A 12631-nucleotide genomic window follows, 5' to 3' on the forward strand; every position below is an offset into this window, starting at 1 on the left:
TGATGCATGTAAAGGTCATTGAAATATTGAGCACCTTGTATCTGAGATCTTCCAGATAAGCTTGATTACCGTGACACTCTCGTGGGCCTTCAGGATGAATTCTGCGGCAAACTTGAATACGATGGGAGCAGAAGATCCAATCTGGAGCTTCACCTGCCAGTTCCCCAAATTCTGATCCTAATAGTTGAAATTGATCTCAACAGGTTAGTCGTTACTGGAAAATGTGCAAATTTCGTAAGATGTTCCCCTGTGACACATCCACTGACCTCATCAACTGTATTGCGGAGTCTGACATATTTGCCGTACGAGTCCACCTCATCCAGAGTGACCTGCTGCTCATCCACAGTGACCTGCTGCTCATCCACAGTGACCTGCTGGGCGATTTTAGGACGAGGCACATTGCATCCGCCCGAGCTCAAACCCTCGCTGTCCTTCGGACGTTTCCTCTTTTTGCTGGCCGACATGGTTTGGCGTACCCTGGGGATAAACGTGGAGACATTAATTGCTATGAGAGCAAACGTTGTGGTATGTTCTAAAGCTGTAAAAAGACCTCTCCTCCTTGTTCTGGGTCCGCTCCCTCTCTGTAGACAGAGCCTCCTCCAGATCTTTCACTTTTTGGCCGGCTTCCAACTCCACCATGCGAGACTCGTGCTGGCTTTGGACCATGCGCAAGTCCTACGTGAGACGTGAGAATGACTCAGCTTTATTTTCATTAATTAAATAAGCGATAGTCATGGTAATTACCGACCGCGGAATGCAGCTTCTTTTCAAACTCCAGCTCATCTTTAAGGATTTGAATGTGATGCGACTTCCTGAGCAAAAACAGTATTAAACCCTCGACGCAGTCAAATGCGCTATTTATATTGATGTGCGACTATGGGATGGTTAACTGAAAGTCCAATTGAGCTGCAATTAGTCACGAGGAGGATTTTCCTTGGGGTGTGGCCCCAGCAGCAAAGCAATTATGTCAGCACTAATATCCACTATCCATTTTGTTGTTGGCATATTTTTGATAAAATGGCCGGGCGGGCCTCACCTTGCTTCCAGCTCGTCAAAATCAATCTTCAGCTTGGACAACTTCACCTGCAGACGTTCACGCTCTGTGGCCTCTGAGTCCAGAGCCGCACGGGCTTTCGCCAGATTGGATTCTTTCTTCGTGTCCCTGTGATGACAGATATACACATAAACTGAGAATATGGAAAATTTCGGGCAGTCGGAGAAATCAGCGTGAACAAACAAATACATACAGCCGAGTTAAAAAAACACCAGAACAATCAAGTCAAGTCAAGTTTATTTGTATAGCCCTAAATCACAAGCAGTCTCAAAGGGCTTCACATAGAAATTGACAATTATTCTCAAAGCATCCCCTGATCTTAAGCTCCCAAAAGGGCAAGGAAAAACTTAAAAACCCCTACCAGGGGAAAATGAGAAACCTTGAGAAGGGACCACAGATGGAAGGATCCCCCTTTCAGGATCACCAGGTTGAAATGGATGCAGAGAGGGCACAAATGGTACAACATGAAAATCAATTAAATAAAAAGTGGATGTCCATGTCATAGCAGAGGGCTGCCGAAGGAGCCCTCAATTGTCCTGGCAGTGTCTTCGAGGAGGTTGAGCTGCAGTTCCCCCATCCTGAATTGGCCCACGAGAATCCAGATAGCCGCTGTCAGCATGGGTGCCACCTAACCACCTCCCCGGCCGGGGAGGGGGGAGGGAGGGGGTGGAGAGGGAGAGAAAACAAACTCCAGCCGAATCGGCCACTACAGGTTAGTTAAAGGCCACGTCATAGAAATGTGTCTTTAAACGTGTCTTAAATGTTTCTACTGAGGTAGCAGTCCTAATATCCATTGGTAGGGCATTCCAAAGCTCTGGAGCCCGAATAGAAAATGCTCTAGAGCCTGCAGACATTTTCTTGGCCCTCGGTGTCGCTAAAAGGGTAGCGTTTTGCGAACGAAGGTTACGAGACGGAACATAAGGAACAACTAGGTCGACGAGATATGAAGGCGCTAAGCCATGCAGCGATTTATAGGTTAGTAGAAGAACCTTGAAGTCACATCTTAAATGGACCGGGAGCCAATGTAAGTTGGCTAGTATTATCACCATGACAAATGCGAACACACAGAAAGAAAATAAATAACTGGAACATCACTCAAACACCGGTGATCCCATCGTGAGTCCCACATATGGGATGGTTAACTGAAAGTCCAATTGAGCTGCAATTAGTCACGAGGAGGATTTTCCTTGGGGTGTGGCCCCAGCAGCAAAGCAATTGTGTCAGCACTAATATCCACTATCCATTTTGTTGTTGGCATATTTTTGATAAAATGGCCGGGCGGGCCTCACCTTGCTTCCAGCTCGTCAAAATCAATCTTCAGCTTGGACAACTTCACCTGCAGACGTTCACGCTCTGTGGCCTCTGAGTCCAGAGCCGCACGGGCTTTCGCCAGATCGGATTCTTTCTTCGTGTCCCTGAGATGACAGATATACACATAAACTGAGAATATGGAAAATTTCGGGCAGTCGGAGAAATCAGCGTGAACAAACAAATACATACAGCCGAGTTAAAAAAACACCAGAACAATCACCATGACAATTGCGAACACACAGAAAGAAAATAAATAACTGGAACATCACTCAAACACCGGTGATCCCAACATCACCACAACAAATTCAATGTCGGTCACACCCTGAACGTATTTCTTTTCCTGGGCCGCGATGTGACTTTTGACACAAATACCTACGCCGCCACCACGTTTTGTAGCCAAGTCAGGACAGTTTGTGTAAGAATCACTTCGGTTCCTGCAAAACATCGTGTAGCCTTCCAAGCAAGCACGTCCATCGGCCACTGATCCTTGGAGGTGTGTCTCTGTGAAGCACAAAACATCAGCGAAAAGCAGTTCGTGATGAGACACGATATCTTGCACGTGACAAGACAGCCCTTCGGTGTTATGATGGACGACAACCAGGTGATTTGCCCGATCTACCGACGGCATCACGTGAAGGAGGGGCATGACGCTCTCCAAAGAATCCTCTGCCATCTCAGCAAGAGCAGCAGTGATTTGTGGATTTGCATGAAGCCTTCTCTCATCCATATGCAGAATATGCAGACCACTGAGCGAAGTCACTCTACTCAGAGCTACGTACCCCATGCCGTGTTCGAAAACACCTTTCAGCGAAACTGCAGCCTGTGACGTTGTCATGCCTTGTACCTTGTGGATCGTGCAGGCAAAAGCAAGCTTGATGGGAAACTGTCGGCGCGTCACTCCAGCCTTGTTCAGCTTCTCCTCCAGTCTGTCAATGTACACGGGGTTAGCAGCACGCGCTGTGTTACTCACATGATCGAGTTCCAACCCAAGTTTCTGGACACGGGCTTCATTTGGATAGTTCACCAATTTGACAACTTTTGCAAACATCCCGTTGCACAGACCTGATTGAACATCAACGTTCCGTGTGATCATAACACGAGCACCCAAGGCAACTTTGATTGAGTCCGGGAGCTCATTCTTAGCGCCTTGCACAGGGGAAGCTTGCCTTGCCATTCTGCCAGTTCCTTTGTCTTTCTTGTAGTCATCTGCGTCAATCTGCACAATGTCCTTATGAGACAGTTCCAGCATCGCAGAGTTATGGCCATCCACCTGTTTATTGGTGGCAAAAACATGCAGAATATGCTTTGGACACATTTCTGGGGAAGTGTACCTCGTGGCAAGGAGAGCTCTGTCCATTTCCGACAGTTCATCTGACTTTTCTTTGACGCGGAGTCGGTTCAGCAGTTCGGCAAAGGCGACATCGTCTTTCTGCCTCATGATGGCGGTGAGCGTGATCTTTTTGAAGTCGTCACGCCAGTGGTCCAGCCGCGTAGGATCGTACACGCACAGAGGTTTGGACTGTCTCACGGGAGGGAGCTGAAAGAAATCTCCAACAGCAAGAACAGACATGCCACCGAAAGGTAAATTAATTCCTTTGATTTGTTTCAACCTGGCATTCACGTAGGCAAAGAGGTCTTTCGACACCATGGAAATCTCATCGATGATGAGTATTTCGGCGATGGACAGCTCGGCTCTGACTTCGTCCAGTTTATTGCCCAGCCCGTGGTACGGGGGTTTGAGACTTCTCGGCAGTTTGAGTAGACAATGCAACGTTGCCCCGGAAATGTTGAACGCCGCCGTGCCAGTGAAAGCTGCGAGAACAACCGTTTGCTTGGAAATGTCGGCCTCCTCAGCCAGTCGTGGTAGTCTCTGCTGTATTTTGGTAGCCTCTGCGTGGATACACTTGATCAGATGCGATTTGCCGGTCCCGGCGCCACCGTTGATGTGGTAGAAGAACTGCTCAATGGGCTTTGAGCTACACACACGTTTTATGCACCAATCTCTGACCTTGTAGAAGACGGACGCTTGCTTTTGGTTCAGGTTACGATACATGTCGCGTAACACTGCGGGATCGATGGCTGCAGCCTCTGTCACGATGGACATTTGCGTTGTTTTGGACCTGACGTTATAGTCCGGGACATTTTCCTCCACGTTGTCGTTCGGTTCATCTCTCGCGTTCATTTCCTCAACGCATTCGAGTCTTTGCAACTCACTCTCGGGAGCCAGGTGGCACCATTCGTTTATGACGAGCCCACTCTCCTCCACCTCTTGGATGGCGTTGTCAATGTCTCGACTGTATTTCTCATACCTTTCTCTGTTCCTTCTGACAATTTGGCACACGCGCTCCACAGAGTCGTTATACGGTAACTGTACACAGGCGTTATCATGAAACAACTGATAGGAAGGACAGCGTTCAGATTTTAATTGGCAATCAGCACGATGAGGCAGGTACAGCTTGAGCAAGGAGCAGTAATATTCCTCCGGATTCTTTTGTTCAGAGTATTTGCAGTGTTTGATGACCGCATGTTTTTCTGTTCTTTTCTGGACAAAGCCCATGTCGTTCAGCAGAGGCAAAACATTCTTACCTTTGGCTTGTTTGCCATAAACAATTCTGCACATTGATGCAAAATCAGCCAAGCACATGACTTCAAATTCCTCTGTTTGAGGTCTGGATTTGTATTTTTCCGGCAGGCCAGTCATCCACACTTCATGAGATTCCTGCGTTTTGCCCTCAAGGAGCGAGAGAGGATAACTCATTTTCAGCGCATTGTCACTCGTTTGTACAAATACCACCATGCGGGAGGACTGTTTCATATGCAAGCCGCACGCACGTGCGACGCATTCCTGAGCACTCACTTCTCTTTTCTTGGAGTACGCTTGCATAATTTGCTTCATTTCATCGCTCTCGTAGACATTTGCGCAGCGGGAGTTTTCAATGACCGATTTCAGGTATTGGCTCAGACCGTGTTCAGCCTTGCTGATGTAGCTGCAGATGTATGCGATGCAAGAGTAGGCATTCAGGATGTATTGGATGTCCAGGTTTCCATCCCAGGCAAGAAGCAAATGGCGGTTGTAGTTGTTGACCCAGCAGTCTTTCGGTTCTCGCTTAAGCACGACAGAACTCGACGAGGCCGTCATGCGCAAACAGTTCATGTACTCGTCACCGGTGAGCTTACGTTTAGCCAGTAGCTGAGGCAAAGTCAGGGATGCCGTTTCAGGCTCATTCAGCAGATTTAGCACGGGAACAAGCTTGGCATTCGACGCCAACCGATCGTCATTGCGTTGATCTCGATTGTCGTCGTCGACGGGCGCAGGTCTGACGATCATTGTTTCATCGCACGGTTGTTTGGGGAATCCAAAGCGGCAATTTGCACCTTGGTGTTTGACGCACGATTTGGAGTGACTTTTGCTGTGCATCTGAACCTCTGTGACCTTTTTGTACAATTCCGCTTCCTTCTGCGGGTCCGGCAGCTCGGCCGAGATGTAGCGAGACACAAAATGACAGATGGCTCCATCCGTGGCTTCCTCAAATACAGGGGCACCTCGAACCCATATGAGGCAATGAATGTGAGGACTTCCTCTGTGTTGAAACTCCAGTCGGTAAAAGTAGTCGACGACCTCACCAATCGGTTGCGCCGGAGAGAGGATCAAATCTCTGAACAGAGCTTCCACACGCTTGTCAAACATGCGCATCGTCATCACAGGATAACTGCGTAGGATCTCACACTTGGTAGCCCAGTCAAGTTGGGCGAAATTCACTACTTCACCTTGTTGCGCTTTGATGGCGGTGATGACCTCTTCCCAACGCATTTCGGCAGCAGAAAATGTGCAAAAGAACGTGGGTGTGCCCAGCTGCCGGATCATAGCAAAAAGATCTTTGGTGGTTTTCTCCCAATAGGCCGGCGTACCTCTCAGCGGTGTCATGAATCGGACAGCATCTTTGCTGCGCACCAGTTTCTCAACTTCACGTTTGTCCTGAAGCATGGCATTGTTTATCCTTCGACCATCCCTGGTAAAAGGCTTACCTTTGCGCAGCTGTATTGTCATGCTCGACGTTGCCTGGTAAATTTCAGTCACAAACTGGGCAAAGAACAAGTAGTTGGTATCTCGAGCAAAGCGTTCATCCACGCAACACAGACGGGTTTTGAAATATTTGCTTGGTGTGAGTTTTATTGCTCTCTCTTCATCGAGGGTGTTCTGACCAGTGGGAAACTGCACTGGAAAAGCCATGGCCTCAAGCTTGGGAGTCTTGAAAAAACTTACTGGGTTGTTTCTTTCTGCAGGAGCAACACAATAAATGCCCTCTGTAAAACTCATAATTTCCTCTGCCACATCATTGGGTTGGAGACATGATTCAAGTATCACTCCACCATTTGGTTGATCACCGTCTTCCGAATTTCCTTGTTGCTGTTTGTTACCACTGTTGTCATGTTGAGAGTCACTGTTCATCCCACACAGAGCATCACTTTCAAATCTGTACATCTCCTCCGGAGCTTCCTCATTGTACTCACTGTCGCTCATTTGCGCTTCATCGGAGCTGCTCTCATCGTCAGTGAGGGTTGGGTCGCAAAGGTCCGCATCGTCGCGAATGGTTATGTCTCTGTACTGTGGATGGACTTGTTTCAGTTTCATCAGAGCGCTCATTAGCTTAGACCAAGTGACAGTTTGAAAAAACTGATGGCCTTTGTAGCAAAGCCGTCTCTTCAGTTTCACTATCAACATCTGTGACTTACTTCTTAGTCTGGGCAAGACATTGACCGTCTCTTGTACTTCCGATGGCACGCACACCACATTTCCACGAATGGCTCGTTGTTGACCTTTGGGAAGAGGTACAATTTTGGCAAATGATATGCATTTGGAAATGAGGTGTCTCTCCAGTATGTTCAATCCACACAGTTCCTTTGGAATATCAGAGAGTGTGAGATTGTTCGCAACAGCAAGTGCAGGCATTTTACCATCTTTGAGGTGACTATAGCAAGTGTGACATATCCACTCCAGTTTTCTTTCAGCTGGTACGCTGCACGAGGCCTGACATTCATCATCACAGATATGGACAAATTGTCCCGTGAGACAACTTGCAACAACATGTCTGTTTTTCTTATAAAATCTACGTTGACAAGCGCGTACTTGGTTCGGAAACAATGCTCTGTGGCAAACAGTGCAGACAAATGTGGGGCCATTCTTAATTTGGGCTTTGAATACCTCAACAGCTTTCATGAGCACACAGTCATTTCGCTCCCTACATAGTCGGTTTATGACTTAGTATTTTTTCAAAAGCGTACTTACTCTGCGCATTGTTTTGGTCTTCAGTGAATCAGATTTTTTTGCCATTATGCGCCTCATGATTTCCTGATGTTTTAATCGGAATTCAGGGTTGTTTAAATAACGGCGTGTCATGTAAGAGCGCTGCCTGTTTCGAAACCCAACATCGTCACGGTAACGTTCTGTGATGTAAGCGCGTCGTCTCATCGTAAAACACTCATCTGTCCTATAACGACGTGAGAAACGGGAAAGGTTTTTCTTCTTAAACTCATGATCCGTCTGACAACGTTGTGTAAAATAGGACTTTTGTTTGGCACAAAAACGCTTGTCCTGTTGATAACGGGTTCTAATATAACCCAATTTCCTTTGTCTTACCTCTGCAATTTGACTGTACTGTTCCCTCTCTTTAGAGTTTTTCATCATTCTCTTTAGTTCCTGTTTTTTACGTCTCACTTCCAATTTTCCTTTTAACTTTTCTTGTGCTTTTATTTGTCGTAGGAACTTTTCTCTATGAGATTTTGGAATTTTTGTCACATTTGCCAGCTGTTTACCTGTAGTGAAAACCACTCCACTGTCGTTATCGGTAAATTCTTGGTGGTGACGTTCACCTGAACACCGTCTAGTGTCGCTCGTCTCAACACATGAGACAATCTCAGCAACAGGTCTGCTTGCGGCAACACTGATTTGCGTCATCCACTGCTTCTGTGTCAGCGTTTTCTCTCGTGTGTCTGTCTGTGCATTAAAACTGAGAGATGAATAGAATTCAAGTCGACGTTGCAATGTGATCAACTGCAATTTTCCAAACCGCAAAGGCTGCAATTTGAAAAAGAAAATGTGCGTATATTTATTTATTGAATGACTACCATTTCAGTCAAACTGTTTTCTAAATTGTATTTGAGGTAGTGCCCTTTTTTTGTATTGAAGTTAATGTATCGCTTGTGTTTGGTAAATATGTAGAAAGAGAACCTTAAAAAAAATGGCAGATTAAGTCAAAAACAACAATGACATATGTATCGTTGGCTGTTTTTGCTTCGTTTCAGTTTACTTTGGGGTTGAAGAAGGATGACGTGCACCTGCATCAACAACCTCCACCCGAAGACCACGACGAGTTGGCCACCTGAAAGTCAATTTGGTCTGAGATATTTATTTGTTATCGTTACGACATTGTCTTGAAGTCTGTTCCATGTTTTTGTCAATAAATGTCTGACAGTAAAGCCCATAAGTGGCCTTACGATATTTCAGTTTTGCAAATATATATATATATATATATACGATGTCTTTGAATCTCAGAAAAAGAGATTTCTGTAGTTCAATCTAATAAGTGAAATTCTCAAAAGACACCTGCCAAAGTGTTATAAATCAAGCAGTTCAATTCACAAGTAAGCAAATAGTTTTATTCATGTTTTAAAAATACATTCCGTTTAAAAAATAAATATAATTATCATGCCTTCAAGTATAAAAACAATAATATGTAATAAATATCTTCTTTAAATAATTCATACGACTGTTTGCAATAAATAAGGTCTTAGATTCACAATGGCTTTTTTGAATGAGCAATAAATAGGTTATCTACAGAATAAAAAAATTAAAAAACTCAGTGCGTCATGCAAAAACAAATACATCATCAATCAGTGGGTTACGACACATCAGTGCAGATCCAACAACTTAATTCACTTCATGTTTTGCCCAACATTTCCGACGGGCTTCAGTGGCGGACGTGACTACCGCAATAAACTAAACATGGCGAAGACCTTGGCATGTTTTCCCCTTCGCCGTTCTTTGCGCCTCAGCGCCCTCTCGCCGTCAACAATGAAGATGTAGAGCTTCCGCAGGATGTTGTGCGCCGTCATCTTTCTGTGGAAAGCATCGGGGTGGTACAGTGACCTCAATAGGCTCTCTTCCTCATTGCTACTCAGGCCTGTGACCTCTTCTGGTTTTTTCATCTGCCGGACAAGAGTAAGCAACACAATGTCAAAATAGGTATTATAGTAACAGCAAAATTCATTTCCTATCCCTAAATTGTCACACTGGCCAACCTTTTGTTTGATATTGTAGAGCAGGAGTTCAGAGTAGTGTTTGGCCTCAGACAGAATTTTACTGCCGGGATATTCCTTCTCCACGTGCTTGAGAAGAATTATGTAAGTGGACAGACCTTGGGCCAGCCTGTGCAGGCAAGCCTCCTGGAAAAAAGAATATTTAGGTCAGTTAAAAAACAAATATCTATTCAACCTACGCATAAAAGTCAAGCCGATGCTAGCAAACAATTATGGAAAGTGTCAGTGTCTGTATTTTCTCCCACCTCTGGTGGTTTTCCATTTCTGGTTCTTACCTTGCTAAAGTTGGAGCTGGGGCAGTTTGCTGGAAACTGAGGTGCTTTGTAGTGCTCCAGTAAATGAAAGTTGACATTGTTTTGGAATTCATCATCAAACTGATATTGAAATTAGTCACAAGTCAGATATGTTTTACAGCCAGGAGAAGACAATGAAGGTGCTTTCTGAATTTCCACTTACAGCTTTCTGGTGTTCTTTAGCGGTACCCAGAACCGAGTCCCAAACATGAGCAGAGGTCAGCAGGTCAGAGGGCGCCGTTTCCTCCTCACTTGAGGTGTCGCTTGATGGCAAGACGGTGGTCGCTTCTGTCAACGGAGCGCCATTGGCTCGCAGTACTAGAAAAGCCACCAAGCCCACCGCGAGAATTTGCGTGTCTAATGCGGAAGCAGAAGAAAATCATGAATGAATGGCAAAAGAGGAAGAAAATTCAGGAAACATTCATCACTGACTTACACATGTTGGGCATGTTGCGTCGAGATTACTCTTGCCTTGACCGCCTGCTCTCGTGGAACATGTCTTGACTTCTCATTGCACAGCCGTTATATAATCTACTGACCGCAGGGATTTCCGAATACCTTCCGGTTTCAATTATATACTGATGAAACCGATATTACACTCTTTTTTTTTGGTGCATACAGCAGAATGCAATTACACAGAATGAAAAAAGACGAATTTAATCATTTTTAAAGAACAACAACTTTATTTCAATTATTTCAATTAAATTTCACAACAGGTCGGAGCAGATTTTATTAAAAAAAAGCCCATTTAATTGTATTGTTATACAATATTTTTATAATGTGACCATGTCAAAAGTCAAAGTCTGCTTTATTGTCAATCCCTTCATATGTCAAGACACACAAGAAACCGAAATTCCATTTCCTCTATCCCACGGTGGAAGTGGAATTTCCATCATCATCTTCCAAACGTGCGCCAGTGGCTTTGCTCATCCTTATTTCCTGGAAGAAAAACGGACGTCAAAAGAGAAATATTGCTTCTTGTCGCTTGAAAGATGTGTCACCTCTCCGTTGGCGTTGATCAAGGTAAAGTGGACCTGGCCTACGGGTCCCCAGTTGGACTGTGTCTCCCAGACTAGATCAGAGGGAGGATTGTGGTTTCGGCCAGCGTCAGCCGCCCAGATCTGATGCATGTAAAGGTCATTGAAATATTGAGCACCTTGTATCTGAGATCTTCCAGATAAGATTGATTACCGTGACACTCTCGTGGGCCTTCAGGATGAATTCTGCGGCAAACTTGAATACGATGGGAGCAGAAGATCCAATCTGGAGCTTCACCTGCCAGTTCCCCAAATTCTGATCCTAATAGTTGAAATTGGTCTCAACAGGTTAGTCGTTACTGGAAAATGTGCACATTTCGTAAGATGTTCCCCTGTGACACATCCACTGACCTCATCAACTGTATTGCGGAGTCTGACATATTTGCCGTACGAGTCCACCTCATCCAGAGTGACCTGCTGCTCATCCACAGTGACCTGCTGCTCATCCACAGTGACCTGCTGGGCGATTTTAGGACGAGGCACATTGCATCCGCCCGAGCTCAAACCCTCGCTGTCCTTCGGACGTTTCCTCTTTTTGCTGGCCGACATGGTTTGGCGTACCCTGGGGACAAACGTGGAGACATTAATTGCTATGAGAGCAAACGTTGTGGTATGTTCTAAAGCTGTAAAAAGACCTCTCCTCCTTGTTCTGGGTCCGCTCCCTCTCTGTAGACAGAGCCTCCTCCAGATCTTTCACTTTTTGGCCGGCTTCCAACTCCACCATGCGAGACTCGTGCTGGCTTTGGACCATGCGCAAGTCCTACGTGAGACGTGAGAATGACTCAGCTTTATTTTCATTAATTAAATAAGCGATAGTGATGGTAATTACCGACCGCGGAATGCAGCTTCTTTTCAAACTCCAGCTCATCTTTAAGGATTTGAATGTGATGCGACTTCCTGAGCAAAAACAGTATTAAACCCTCGACGCAGTCAAATGCGCTATTTATATTGATGTGCGACTATGGGATGGTTAACTGAAAGTCCAATTGAGCTGCAATTAGTCACGAGGAGGATTTTCCTTGGGGTGTGGCCCCAGCAGCAAAGCAATTATGTCAGCACTAATATCCACTATCCATTTTGTTGTTGGCATATTTTTGATAAAATGGCCGGGCGGGCCTCACCTTGCTTCCAGCTCGTCAAAATCAATCTTCAGCTTGGACAACTTCACCTGCAGACGTTCACGCTCTGTGGCCTCTGAGTCCAGAGCCGCACGGGCTTTCGCCAGATTGGATTCTTTCTTCGTGTCCCTGTGATGACAGATATACACATAAACTGAGAATATGGAAAATTTCGGGCAGTCGGAGAAATCAGCGTGAACAAACAAATACATACAGCCGAGTTAAAAAAACACCAGAACAATCAAGTCAAGTCAAGTTTATTTGTATAGCCCTAAATCACAAGCAGTCTCAAAGGGCTTCACATAGACAGGAATTGACAATTATTCTCAAAGCATCCCCTGATCTTAAGCTCCCAAAAGGGCAAGGAAAAACTTAAAAACCCCTACCAGGGGAAAATGAGAAACCTTGAGAAGGGACCACAGATGGAAGGATCCCCCTTTCAGGATCACCAGGTTGAAATGGATGCAGAGAGGGCACAAATGGTACAACATGAAAATCAAT

The 12631-nt window shown here is 45.4% G+C and overlaps 1 long non-coding RNA gene across 1 annotated transcript; it reads right to left on the minus strand.

Annotated features, from left to right (window-relative positions):
- Window positions 1-10764: 10764 nt before the first annotated feature.
- On the minus strand, window positions 10765-11097 carry LOC133153841 (uncharacterized). Its single transcript, XR_009714397.1, has 2 exons — window positions 10977-11097; window positions 10765-10914 (listed from the first exon to the last, which is right to left on the minus strand). It is a non-coding gene; the product is annotated as an uncharacterized LOC133153841 (long non-coding RNA).
- Between the last annotated feature and the right edge of the window lie 1534 nt (window positions 11098-12631).

Source organism: Syngnathus typhle, linkage group LG5 (assembly GCF_033458585.1).
Source record: "Syngnathus typhle isolate RoL2023-S1 ecotype Sweden linkage group LG5, RoL_Styp_1.0, whole genome shotgun sequence".
In the NCBI taxonomy this organism is placed as follows: Eukaryota; Metazoa; Chordata; class Actinopteri; order Syngnathiformes; family Syngnathidae; genus Syngnathus; species Syngnathus typhle.